Raw genomic sequence first — 12779 nt, forward strand, 5'->3', positions numbered from 1 at the left:
GTGTATAAAACTCCTCCAGGATTCCCATATACACGTCACTGTTCACTGTCGTCTCAAAGAATATGGGCCCAATAACGCGTGTGGCGGAAATGGCACACCAAACACCAATCTTCTCATCATGCAAGGGTACCTGGTGGATTGCGTGTGGATTTTCTGGCGACCAATACCGGTTGTTTTGAGAATTTACGTACAGGTGGAACCACGCCTCGTCACTCATGATGAGCATTAGTGGATCCAAGAAACCACTGGCAACATTGCTAGTGAACAGAATGCCATGAACAGAAATGCACCCTCTTCTGCAGGTCAGGCTCCTTCAGTTCTTGCACAACACTTATCCGGTACGGTTTTAACTTCAGTCCCCTTAAAACACGTCTGCAACTTCTCTCACTCGCATGAACCTGTTGACTCAATCTCCTGGTTGACTTTCGAGGACTTCTTGTCATTATCTCCTCCACCTGCATCTTTAATTCAGGTGTGCAGACAGATGGTCGTCTGTTCCTGGGAGCATTTTGAACCGATCCTGTACGCCGCCATTTTTCAATCAATTCCTGAATGGTGCTTTTTGCTGGCACAGAACGTCCTGGAAATTTCTCCCGAAACAAATTCTTTGTTTTCACAAAAGATCCAGTGAGAATGAACCCTTCAACAATGGCAACACGCTCGGGTATCGAATACGGCATTATCACACACTGACACTCACCACGCTTAACACAACGAGGCCTTTTTCTCAACTGGTTTCGACAAGTTTCACTGGCTGCGGCTGCACGTGAATGCTGCAGGTCACGTAAGTCGACCCGACCTCGACACGCCATCTCTTGGTAGGAAGGTAGATTATTTAAGTGTTGCCAAAAACACAATATACCAGAATATTACGACGGGCCGGTTTTACGTGCTGCACCATGTATCTTGTTTCTGTTATTGCTTTAATTGCTGTCACTCCAAGGTTTATTTCTTCCATTTGCTTGGTTTATTTGCAAGGTTTATTTCTTGCTTCCATTTACACGTATATTTCTGGTTTGTTTATTTCTGTGTTGAGAAGTCGGCCTTTACCAATTCAAGCTGAGTTTAAGAGTTTCTGCTACCAGGCATATTGCTGCCTGCCTATCGCTGTTGTGAGGTTTCCTATTTCCTAGGCTCTGTACAATAATTAGTGATGGGCTCAAAAACCGGTTTTCCGGTTTCCTGTTTTTAGCAAAAAACGAAACCGTTTTTTGAAAATTTTCAAAAGCCCGGTTTTCACGGAAACCGGTTTTCTCCAAAACTGGTTCGGTTTTTCACCGGATCTGGTTTCAGTTTTCTTCAAAACCGGTTGCGGTTTTTTTCCAAAACTGGTTATATTTCTGACCAGAACAGTATTTCGTTGTTCTCTGGAAACCCATTCCGTTTCCACAGAAATAGTTTTATATTTTTTTTTCAAAAGTTTTCACCGAAACCAGTTTTGAAGAAATCCGAAACCGGTTTCAGCAAAACCGAACCAGCTTCCGGAAAAAACCGAAAACGGTTTCTATGAAAAACCGAACCGGTTTTGGAGAAAACCAAAATGTCTGTTTTTTAGATTTCGTTTTTTTTAATAAACTGAATATGCCCCGGCATTCTTTAAAACTAACAGAGAAGGCATTTTCAATTTCGGCAGTAAGAATCTGGAACTCCCTACCAAAGTCAATCGCTGATAAACCGTACAATTAATTTAAATAATCACTCCAAACATTAGTATTTACAGATCAGAGACAAAGCAGTGGCACACATGAAAGGTTTACTACAGTATGAAATCGGACTGAAATTGGTATGAAATTGGACTAGCGGTATGAGTATATATATATATATACACAGTAGAGCGTCGATTATCCGAATGTCGGTCAACCCAACGACCGCTTAACCGAACTGTGTACTCGCTCGCACCTGTTACTCTCCCACCCTACCGTCCATCATCCCCCCTCACTCCCAAACCAAGTTTCCCACAGTAGTCGCCGCACTGAGCCACCGCTGGCGGAATATTGCTTCTAATGGGGCCTTCATAAGGCGCTGCTGACCGGCCAAGCCGCCAGTCGCTGTGTTTCAACAATCAGCACACTTCTTTTTATGAATAAATTTGCTGTACAGTACTTCTTTTTGCAAATAAACATGTACAGTTCGATTATCCGAACAAACCAGTTTTCCGAACATCCATGTCCCCCAATTACTTCGGATAATCGACGCTCTACTATATATATATATATATATATATATATATATATATATATATATATATATATATATATATATATATATATATATATACAGTGACTCACATTAATATTCGGACACTTGCATTTTGTTAAAAGTAGGAAGGATTATGAAATAAATGAGAGCCGTGTGAGTGAAAAAATTAGGTATTTAGATATTCATATACTTATAGAAAGAAAAGAAGTACAAATATGGTGTCTTGAACGAAAGAAGCAGAAAGAACTTACAGATACTGATGACATTGTGTATTTGCAACGCCACTTTAATATTCGGACACCTACTACATAGATGTTTTGTGTGTGTTGTTTCTTGCTCACAAACGCTTCGCTAGTACTTAGTGAGAAACCCACGACGTTTCCTGACTTCCTGTAAAGGGTTGGACATCTTTCCAACAAGTTTGTTGGTAGAATGGGGCGATATGTCATCCCATGCTGCACGGAGAGCCCTTTTCCAATCGTCTCGTGACGTTACTTGTACCCGTTTGACCTTATGCTGTAGCTCATCCCAGATATGCTCTCTAGGGATAAGGTCGAGACTCTGCGGTGGTGTTTCAAGCACTTTCGGACAATTATACAGCAACCATTTGCGCACCACATGTGTTTTACACTTCGGGTCATTATCCTGGTAAAATTTAAACATACCCATGATTCCTAATTTTTCAGCACTTTGGTGGAGATTTTGCCGGAGAATATTCAAATAAACCTTCTTTCTCATAATCCCTTCAACAAACACCAATTCTCGCACTCTCGATGCAAAAATACACCCCCGTAGCATCACACTTCCTCCTCCATGCTTTACCTTAGGTTGAAGATTTGCAGGATCTAACTTTGTATTTGGCTTCTGCCACACAATTATCTTGGCATCGGACTCATGGAGATTGAATTTTGATTCGTCCGTGAATAACACGCCATTCCACCAAGTTGGGGGCTTCTCAATATGAACTTTAACGAACTTAACTCTTTTATCTTTGTTAATTTCACTAATAAAAGGCTTTTTTCTAGCTATTTTCCCATTAAACCCTTCACTTCACAACACTTGCCGCACAGTTTCAGGATGCACCGTCTTCCCTGTGTCTTCATACAGCTCTACTGTTCATTTCAGCGCACCTATTCCGGAATTTGCTTCACTTTCTGAATCAATTTGCTTTTCTCTCCATCATTTAGTTTCACAGGTCGGCCCTTTTGAGGCACTGACTCGATTCAAAATCTCTATTAAATCTTTGAACAATGTCAAAATGGTGCTTTTACAAATATTGAGTAGATCTGCAATTTCCTTGTACGATAGACCTTTCTCACGGTGAAAAATTACTAACTGTCTTTGCTTAAACGTTGTACTTGGTCCCTTGTGCCCCATTTTCCTTTTATGCTTTCTCTCGGTCACACTAATCACTCGTAAACTAAGTAGATACACATGTCCTGTCTCGGGACAACTTAAACTGCAACTGGAACTCTTCCACTATCTCGCTCGCTATCGATAAACAAACGTTAAAACAACTGTCCGAATATTAAAGTGGCGTCCAAAATACAGTTTATTACAATTGCGTGCTCATGAAGTGGACTTAATTTGCATAATTTAATTAACTGATAACATATTTGTTCGACTAAACCATTGTCTTTTTGCTTGTTTTCCGTTGGTTTCCCATTTATTATTTTTTACATGTATAGCAAGCAAATTATGTGTAATATATATGGTGTCCGAATATTAATGTGAGTCACTGTATATTACATTTACATTTACTGAGTGTTTTGTTTATCCTTAGTATTATTGAATGTATCATGTTATGTTGTTATTTGTATCTTATATCTTATTTATGTCTTTGTTTTCCTTTTCTTTGTAATGATGACAAGGGTTAGGTGACAGAGCAGTCTCCGGCTGAACCTCGCCCGCTGAAATAAACAGAAATTCAATTCAATTCAATTCTAGAAACCGGTTTTTCCCATCCCTAACAATAATGAGGAAACTAAGTTCCAGAAATAGACTAATAACAATAGTTACCAACTTCATCAATAAATATTCAATTATAAACATTTTAAAGTCCCAAGAAAACCACCTCAGGACACGGTTCATTTCCAAAGCTAAGATATATATATTTTTTAATCTTAAGGTTACTTGTTTGCTTGAGTCAATTTATTATTATAAGACAATCTTCCAACATATTTTAAAATTAACAGAAGTACACCGTAAGCTCTGAAATTGATTTTTCGCAAAGGTAGAAAGATAGCTTCTGTTGTGCAGGGTCCATGTTCTAGTTCGATCAAATCTCGAGCCGAATGAGCTCGGGTTTTCTCAGGGCCCTGCCATTTTCTCCTACTTTTTCATTCCACTATTCCGTTCATTATCATCATCACCATCTCCCGTAAACTCAGAGCCTGTAGTCTCGAAATTGTGAATGTTAAACTTAAAAAAACACACAAGGATTTCATGCCCAGGGTAGTGTATCTGTCTGCTCAACAAAACAAATGAAAAAAAAAATCGTAAGATTGTATTACGGATCCATTCAATGCAGTCTTGCTGCTATTTACTGCGGATTGAAGACCACTGATTCAACAGGAACGAAATAAACTAGTATTCGATTTAGCTGATCAGAACTTAATATGCCTTTTTAATAATGAGGAGATATGAGACAAGATGTTCTACTTAAAGAGGGATCTGAATCATCATTTGGACTTTATATAAGACTTGGTACACCCACTGGGATTTGAACACGCGAACACTTGCAAAGAAAGCTCGAGCGTCATACACTTATCTAAGAAGGGGGTCTTCTTTTTTCTAGGTTGGTGGGCAATATGGATATTTTAAAACTTTTCTCCTTTGGGAAAGCCGTTTTATACATTGCTAAAGTATGTTCTTCATAACTGCATCTACGTAGATATTCTATCCCTGGTCTTCCTCTTCCTGGTTTTCCTTCTGCCTTTCCCTCTATCAACAGCGTGATCCAATCAGAATGCCGAATAAGATGGCCAGGCATGCTGTTTCTTCTTTTCCCTATTATCTTTATGATCTGTCGTCCTTCATTAGCTTCCTTTAATACGTCGTCATTCCTTTTCCTTTTGGTCCATGATATGCGCAGCATTCTGCGCCAACACCACATTTTAAATACTTCCAGCTTGAATATTTCATCTTTTCTCAGTGTCCACCTCTCTGACCCGTAAAGCGCCACGCCAGAGTCTTAATAAATCGTTTACGAACGTCTAACGACACATTTCTAGATGTTAGCAGTCCTCTTTTTCTATTGAATACTTACTTCAGCCTGCGCTATTCTTGAACTTACATCTTTTTCACTTCTTCCGTTCGAGGATATTATACTTCCTAAATAGGGGAACGTCTTAATGTCTTCTTTTTCTCTCCCTCTAGCCATACGTTTTCTCCTTCCTGTCCTGCTCTTATGCCCTTTATCACTTTAGTTTCCTGCTTATTTATTTTCAGTTTGCATGCCTTTTCCAGTTGGTCGTTCAAGTTTGACAGTGTTTCTTGCAAATTCGTTTCGTTCTCTGTTATCAGTATTATGTCATCAGCAAACCTTGTTGTGCTGAAAACCTGTCCATTTCCTTTTACGCCTTTCTCGTTTTTATCAAAGAATTCTTTCATAGCCTTTTCTACAGGTATATAGACGTTGGACAAGAGAGGTGAAAATCACATCCTTGCCTTACTCCTTTACTTATTCTTGCTGTCTTCTGATCTCTTCCTATAACAGCTGTCTGGTAACGTTGTCAAAAGCTTTTTCTATATCTATAAATGCTATTTAATAGGTTTGTTTATTCTGATGAAGGGGTATACAGCCTAAAATAATTCTACAGTCAAGAATGAAGTAAAAAAATAGAAAGAGGTACAAGACAAGGCCAAGATAAGATCAAGATTTAACACACAATTGTGAGATCAAGAGAACCATTTATTCATTGAGACGAGACCAAGTTCGAGACGATTTTCAACTCGTAACGAGACGAAATCATAACTGTGTGAAGTTTCGTCTCATCTCGTCTTGACACCATTTCTAATAGTTAGTTTTACAACGAATCACTGTCAAATATATATCAATATCGTTGTTGATAACTTTGCAGCGAATCATTGGTAGTCGACAGGACCGACTCTACTATATGTGCATCACGTGCAATTGCACGGGGGGCAAACTTCGAGAGCGGCCAAATCTATCATAACTATATTATTTAAAATAAATATTTCTTGCTGCAAACAAACACCATGATGATGGTACTATGCTGACCTAATATTATTACTATTACCTAATTTACTAAGCTGACCTTCTATTTAAATACTACATTAATAAATCATGTTTAGGTCGCATTGGTTTGTCACATGGACAGTGCTAAAGCAAATGGTCAAACAAATCCCAGTATGAATTGCTTGATTGTTGTCAAATTAAAGAACTCAATTCTCGAACAGTAGTGAACACTGTTCCATTTAGTTTGTTATCACAGTTTTGATATAAAAACAGTCTTGTCTTTGTCACAAACAAGTTCTTTATCATTGAAAGTGGAAACAAGTTTTCTTTAAGGTGTAGAAGGAAAATCAAGAAACGAAGACAAAGGAATTAGTTGCACTGGAATTGCTAACTATATATTGAGATTGAAGCTCGATATTGAATTCTATCACCTTTCGTCTGCAGGTGTGTTTGCTTTATCTTTCACTAACATAAAAAATATTATTTAAAGAAAAAACAGACACAACGAGATTGCATTTTTCGTGTTTAGGCCTTTCTGAGTGCGAGTGCACTTTCCTTCCCCTTCGTTGTTCATCAAGAGTATTATTATTATTATTATTACTATTATTATTATTATTATTATTATTATTATTATTATTATTATTATTATTATTATTATTATTATTATTATTATTATTATTATTGAGTATTCTGAATTTTGGCAGGTCCTGGGACTAATGAGGATTTCTTTTTCAATTTTAGATTTGGTCCACAAAATGTTTCTTCCACGTTTCTCGATCTGCATTTTCCTCTTTTAACTCCCAATATTTTTCTTCTATTTTTCAAATCATCGGTCAGCTGTGTTAGGAGCCCATGTGGTTCGGAGTCCACGTTAATCAGTAGGTCCCGTCTCATATAACCTCGCTGCAGAAAGAGACGTTAAACTCAAAATCAACTCAACTCTTCTTCCTATTCCTTGCTTCCCTTCCATCTTTCCTTCTATGGCGGTGTGAAGAAGACAGTTTCTTCGCAAGATTTATCCAGTCCAATTGGACTTCCAACAAAGGATGGTGGCTAGAAGTTTCCTCTTCTCTCCTATCCGTTTTGAAACATCTTCGTTTGTTGCTCTCTCTGTCTATTTTATCTTCTCCATCTTCCTCAAACATCACATTTCGAAGCTCTCCAAATGTTTCTTCTCTAACTTCCGTAATGTCCAAATCTCTGAACCATACAATCCAATGCTCCATATATAGCATTTGACAAACTTCTTAAGTCCATTATTGAGCCTGCAAGTTAAGAGTGATCTTTTCTTGTTTAATGTTTCTTTAGCTATGACAATTTTTGACTTGATCTCCTTGGTTCAGTAAGCGTCTCTCGTCAAAATACTTCCAATATACTTGATATTATCGACCTCTTCAAGTACTCTTTGTTCTACTCTGATCCGTAAGGGTGTGTTTCCACGGGATATTCTCATGACTTGCGACTTTTCAATGTTAATTTCCATTCCATACAGTTTTCCAGTGTCAACTATTTTGTCATCTCCTGTAGTTCTCCTTTTAGCTATTATAGAAGAATTGAAAAATGGAATAAGAGAGAAAACGTACTGATGATGATTGTTTATTTACATAAGCTATACATACAGCAAAAAGGAATCTGTTGGTCACTACTGTTTATCTGCTAAACCAGGGTCAAACTCTGTGTGTCATAAAAGTTAGTTTAACAGATTTTAATTAAATAACATAGATTTTGTCTGACCTATAAAGCAAATCATTATATCAGCAAGGTGATTTGAAATAATACGCCAAGCATAAGATAAGCCTTGGGCTATATCGCTTGAACTGCCTTAGGAGTGAATCTATCATTTATGCATTAAATTTCATTACTGGCTACTTAACATGCTTCGGCCTCGCCTTGGAAGTCAGCTTCTGGTCTTATGTTCATACCACACAATAATCACGCACTAATTATGGGCACTGTAGATCACTAGATGCATCACTTCTTCCTCTTCTAAGCCTAGAGAAGCGATCAAATTGCAAGCCCACAACAAATTTCTTTGTGTGGCTACGGAGTCGGGATCAAACTTTGGACCTCCAAGGATAGCATCAGTGGTAACCCACAGCAAACCTCTTTGCGTGGCTTATGAAGCTGGATAGAACTGGCTTGAACTCAGGACCTCTCTTTTCCGAAATCAAGGCAGCCTGTTAATCAAGAATTCGTCGCCGAACGTGCAGCACCTTTGCCTACCATTCGAAGACGACCTCTGTGACCTCAAAACCCGAAGTTTAAATACTGCTTGCTGTTCTTGGTTTTCAGGTCACGAGCTACTTTCTGTAACTAAATTTTACTTAGGAAGTTAATTTTTAGCTTGTGTTCCGAGTCTTAATGCAGCCACGAAAACTTTTCCAACAGTTTCTTGTTGACTTGTAGGAAAACACAGGTTTATTTTGTTTAATATTAGAAATAAAGTTTTTGTAATGTTTTTTTTTAAATTCTTCCAGTGTATATTGTCCTGATCCTAGGTGATCATTACAAAGGGCAGCTTCACTCGTCCTGTGTACAGATTTTGAATGAGTCGTCGATCTCTCCAGTTGACTCCGATTTCTTTAAGTATTTTCAGAAGTTTCGTCCAATTGACTCGGTCGAAAGCTTTTCGCCAGTCTATTAAGCACAAACACAACTCTTCCTTCACATCAAGAATTCTTTCTGATACAATTCTCATCAATCCAATAGCATCTCTGGTGCTTTTCCCTTTTCGGAATCCAAATTGATCTTTTTCTAAACTCTCATCTACCTTACTCCGCCTCTTCAGTATACGCGCAATAACTTTTCCAGTGTGGGAAATCAGGCTAATGGTTCTGTGATGGCTGCACTTCTTTGCTTGCTTTTTCTTGGGGAATGCAATCATTGTAACATCAAGAAAATCCTTTGGCCATTCTCCACTCAGGTAGTTTTTGTTAATAAGTAAAGTCAGCACTTGCATTGCATTGTCTCTTAATCCCTCGAGCAAATCTACTGGTATGTCGTCGTCTCCAGTGGCCTTTCTCCTTCGCACGTGTTTGATTGCTTGAACTACTTCATTTTTCAATGTACTGGGTCCTTTTTCATCACCATACACCTCTTCCTCTGCTTCGATCGCAGTATCTCTGAGGCGGTGTTTTATGATTATACAAATCTTTTATGTATTCCTCCCAAATTCTAAGGATTATTTGATGGTCAGTGATTACATTACCTTGTTGATCTTGTAGTATTAAAAATAGTGCTCTTTATATATATATATATATATATATATATATATATATATATATATATATATATTTACGTCACTACTAAGTAGTATCTCAAATACTACTTTGGCACAAAAACCTTTTAATTCCTCTCTATCTCCCAGTCTTCTTCGAACTGAACTGTAAGAACAATATACTGCATAAATGAAAAAAGAATAGAGGATTAAGTCTAGTTAATCCTTCTCCACTGGCTCTTCTCAAAAAAATTAATTGTCTGGGGTATGATTAATATTATTCTTATTGCAATCCGGGAACAGGGAAATTTTTGTTTTAAAGAACGAAACATTACTTAGGCTTTCTTAATATTTTATTCATACTCTAGATATGAGCAGAAAAGTAAAAATTTCTCTACGAGAAGCAGCAAAAGAGTTCTCTTTCAGAACTCTGGAAACTTTACCCGTGAGGGATCGAACTCTGAACCCATCACTCCCTACTTAGATACAAATACATGCTAGTTTATGCTCTATTTTATAAGGGTCCTGTGGCATAAGTTTCTCTGCCCTCTCTAACGGAACAGCTCCACTCTGCCTTCACTTTAAAAGCAATTCCTTGAATCAAAGAAAATGCTCGGCCTATCTACAGAGGTCTCCAGAACTCTAGAGAACCTGCGAAAAGGAAACCCTGGCTAAATAACAATACAAGGTAAGAGGTTAAGTTGAGGTAATAAACAAGTCTCTTTCATGAGACTATAAACTGGCCCTTAATATGGACCTTGCCCTAGCCAAGTCTCTCTCTTTGAGACAATAAAATGGCCACCAAAAATTAGGCCTTGCCCTAATAAAAGGTCTCGCTCTAAAAGAGACCAGAAACTTATCTCTTTTTCAAGAGATAATCACTAACACAGGATTAGGATCAGGGAATCAAAAAGAAAACAATAAACTTTAACTCGAGAAACAAAGTTCTCAATCCAGAGGGGCCTCGAACCCAAAACCATTGGAGTTCGAAATTAGAATTCCTTAATAGGTCTATCCAAAAGATAAAAACATATCTCTAAATATAAAAAACCTATTTAATAAATATCCCCACGCAGGGGTGGACTGGCTATGTAAAAAGGGCGCGGTCACATACTCTGGGAGGGCGCCGTCCATTCGAGGTTTTCGCTTGTATGGAATACCCCCTCCTAGTAAAAGGAAGTGCCGGGGGCTTCCCCCGGAAAATTAGTACACAAAAAACAAAAAAAGATTAAGTAGCTATTGCAGTTAATCACGATAGAATTATACAAATTCAATATTTTCATAAACAAACAAAGAGACTTTGAGTACTAAATATATTAGGCATATATAAATCTGCACACTTTAACTGAGACTACAAAAATCACACCAGTTGTTTAAATTCTTCGGCTACATTTGTTACCAGCCTAATTATAACTGAAGATTTGAGTTAAGTTTGGGGCTTATGCTATTTTTCATATTTCTGTCCTTTTAAAGCTATGTTCATCATAACATTAACTTATTTTTCATCTATTTTTAAACCCGTTGATAAAAAGTATACATGAAACATTTACTACAAATTAACAAAAGTAAATTTAGAATTATATATCTATCTAGCGAAAAAAGGAATTCAAAAACAAAACTGGAAAATGAAAGTAAAGTTACTGCTTTATGCTTGAAGAAGCCTTCGCATCTCCTTAGGCCTACTTTTCTCACACATTTTGTCAATAATAAGCAGGGGCAGATTCAGGGGGGCGATCGCTCCCTCTAGAAGAGGAAACTTTCTTATTTTATATGTATAAATAAAACCCATCCCAAAGTTTGGAGCCCTTAAAAGTAGCAGTATGACAACCCACCGCCCGCCCCCCAGAAGTCGGTTCTGGATCCGCCCCTGATAATAAGATTGTCGTCTATTTTTGTCAGAATGTCTCTTTCTGAGTTCATCAAGAACAATGATTCCAGATGTTCATATCTAATTCTTGAACGGAGTTTTGTTTTTATGTATCTGAGCTTTGAAAATGCTCGCTCACAGGACACTTGTGTTGCCGGTAATGTAAGGAGATACTTATAAACTTTGAATAATTCTGTGTAGAATCTTGAGTACATATTGTACTGCAGAATCACATCGAAGGCGGACTTAAAGCAAAAATTGCACTTCACTCCATCACATTTTATAGACCTTAAATCCACAATATCGTCAGTCGGCTCCAAATATTCCTCCTCATCCTCCATGAAATCTTCAGAAAACTTGTCCTCTTCAATCAAATCTTCAATCGTACGAACCTCAACAGCTTCTTGATTCTTTTCTTGGTTCTCATAAGGGGATTTTGAAAACTCTTCCCACATTGATGAAAACGAAAGAAGCTCTTCTTTAAGTTTTCCCTCTTCACAATCAGGAATTAATTCAGTGATTCTTTTCAGTGACAACGAAGCCAAACTTAAACTCTTGAACTTCTTAGGATCAAAACACTCTAAATCTAAGTATAAGTTTTGATTTTCAGCAAATCGTTCCTGCATGCTGTTAGAAATTTGGTCTAGAACACAGTTGAAAACGGTTACTTCAAATCTGTATTTACTGTCTTCAATTACTTCATCAGAAGCTGAATCCCCTACCATTTTCTTTCTTTTTCTACATCTTACCTCAGGCAATTCTGTTTCTATAATAACTTGTTCTAGACTAGGAACATCTGTAATGAGTCCTTCAATACTATTTGACATTTCTGTTGCAAAGTGTTCTGCTGCTTTGTAGACTTTGTCAAACTGGTCCCTAGCTTCTTTCAACTTATTTTGAGTTGAGGATATAAGGCGCCATGCTTGGACATAGTCTAAGTTTTTTGTTTGCAAGTAGTCTGATAAAGGTGTGGTATGCTGAAAAATCAATAAAAACATCATAGCTACAAATGATAGTCTCAAAGGAGCACAACTTTTGAATGAGAGACATTGCATCATGTCTGACTTTGAAATTGAATTCTTGCGAGTTGTCAATCACACTTAAAGCTGCTACGAGTTCCATATATACTGGTTCTGATTTTCTTGATCTGGCATCCTTTGAGTCGGGTGCCCAGTAATGAAAGTGTCCAAATATTTTTCCAGCAGCGTTGCTTTTACTTCTCCCTCAAGTTATCCCAATAGCATCAAGACGGACGCTTGGGTTTTGATTTGAGTACACCTCAAGTTGTTTCTAGG

The 12779-nt window shown here is 37.6% G+C and overlaps 1 protein-coding gene across 1 annotated transcript in view; it reads left to right on the top strand.

The window, feature by feature from the left end:
- The window catches only part of LOC145664025 (uncharacterized), a 384402-nt gene that overhangs the window by 304725 nt on the left and 66898 nt on the right, over positions 1-12779 (top strand). The gene's annotated exons all lie outside the window — the stretch shown is intronic.

The sequence above is a fragment of the Thermobia domestica genome, chromosome 1 (assembly GCF_964235325.1).
Source record: "Thermobia domestica chromosome 1, izTheDome1.hap1.1, whole genome shotgun sequence".
NCBI lineage: Eukaryota > Metazoa > Arthropoda > Insecta > Zygentoma > Lepismatidae > Thermobia > Thermobia domestica.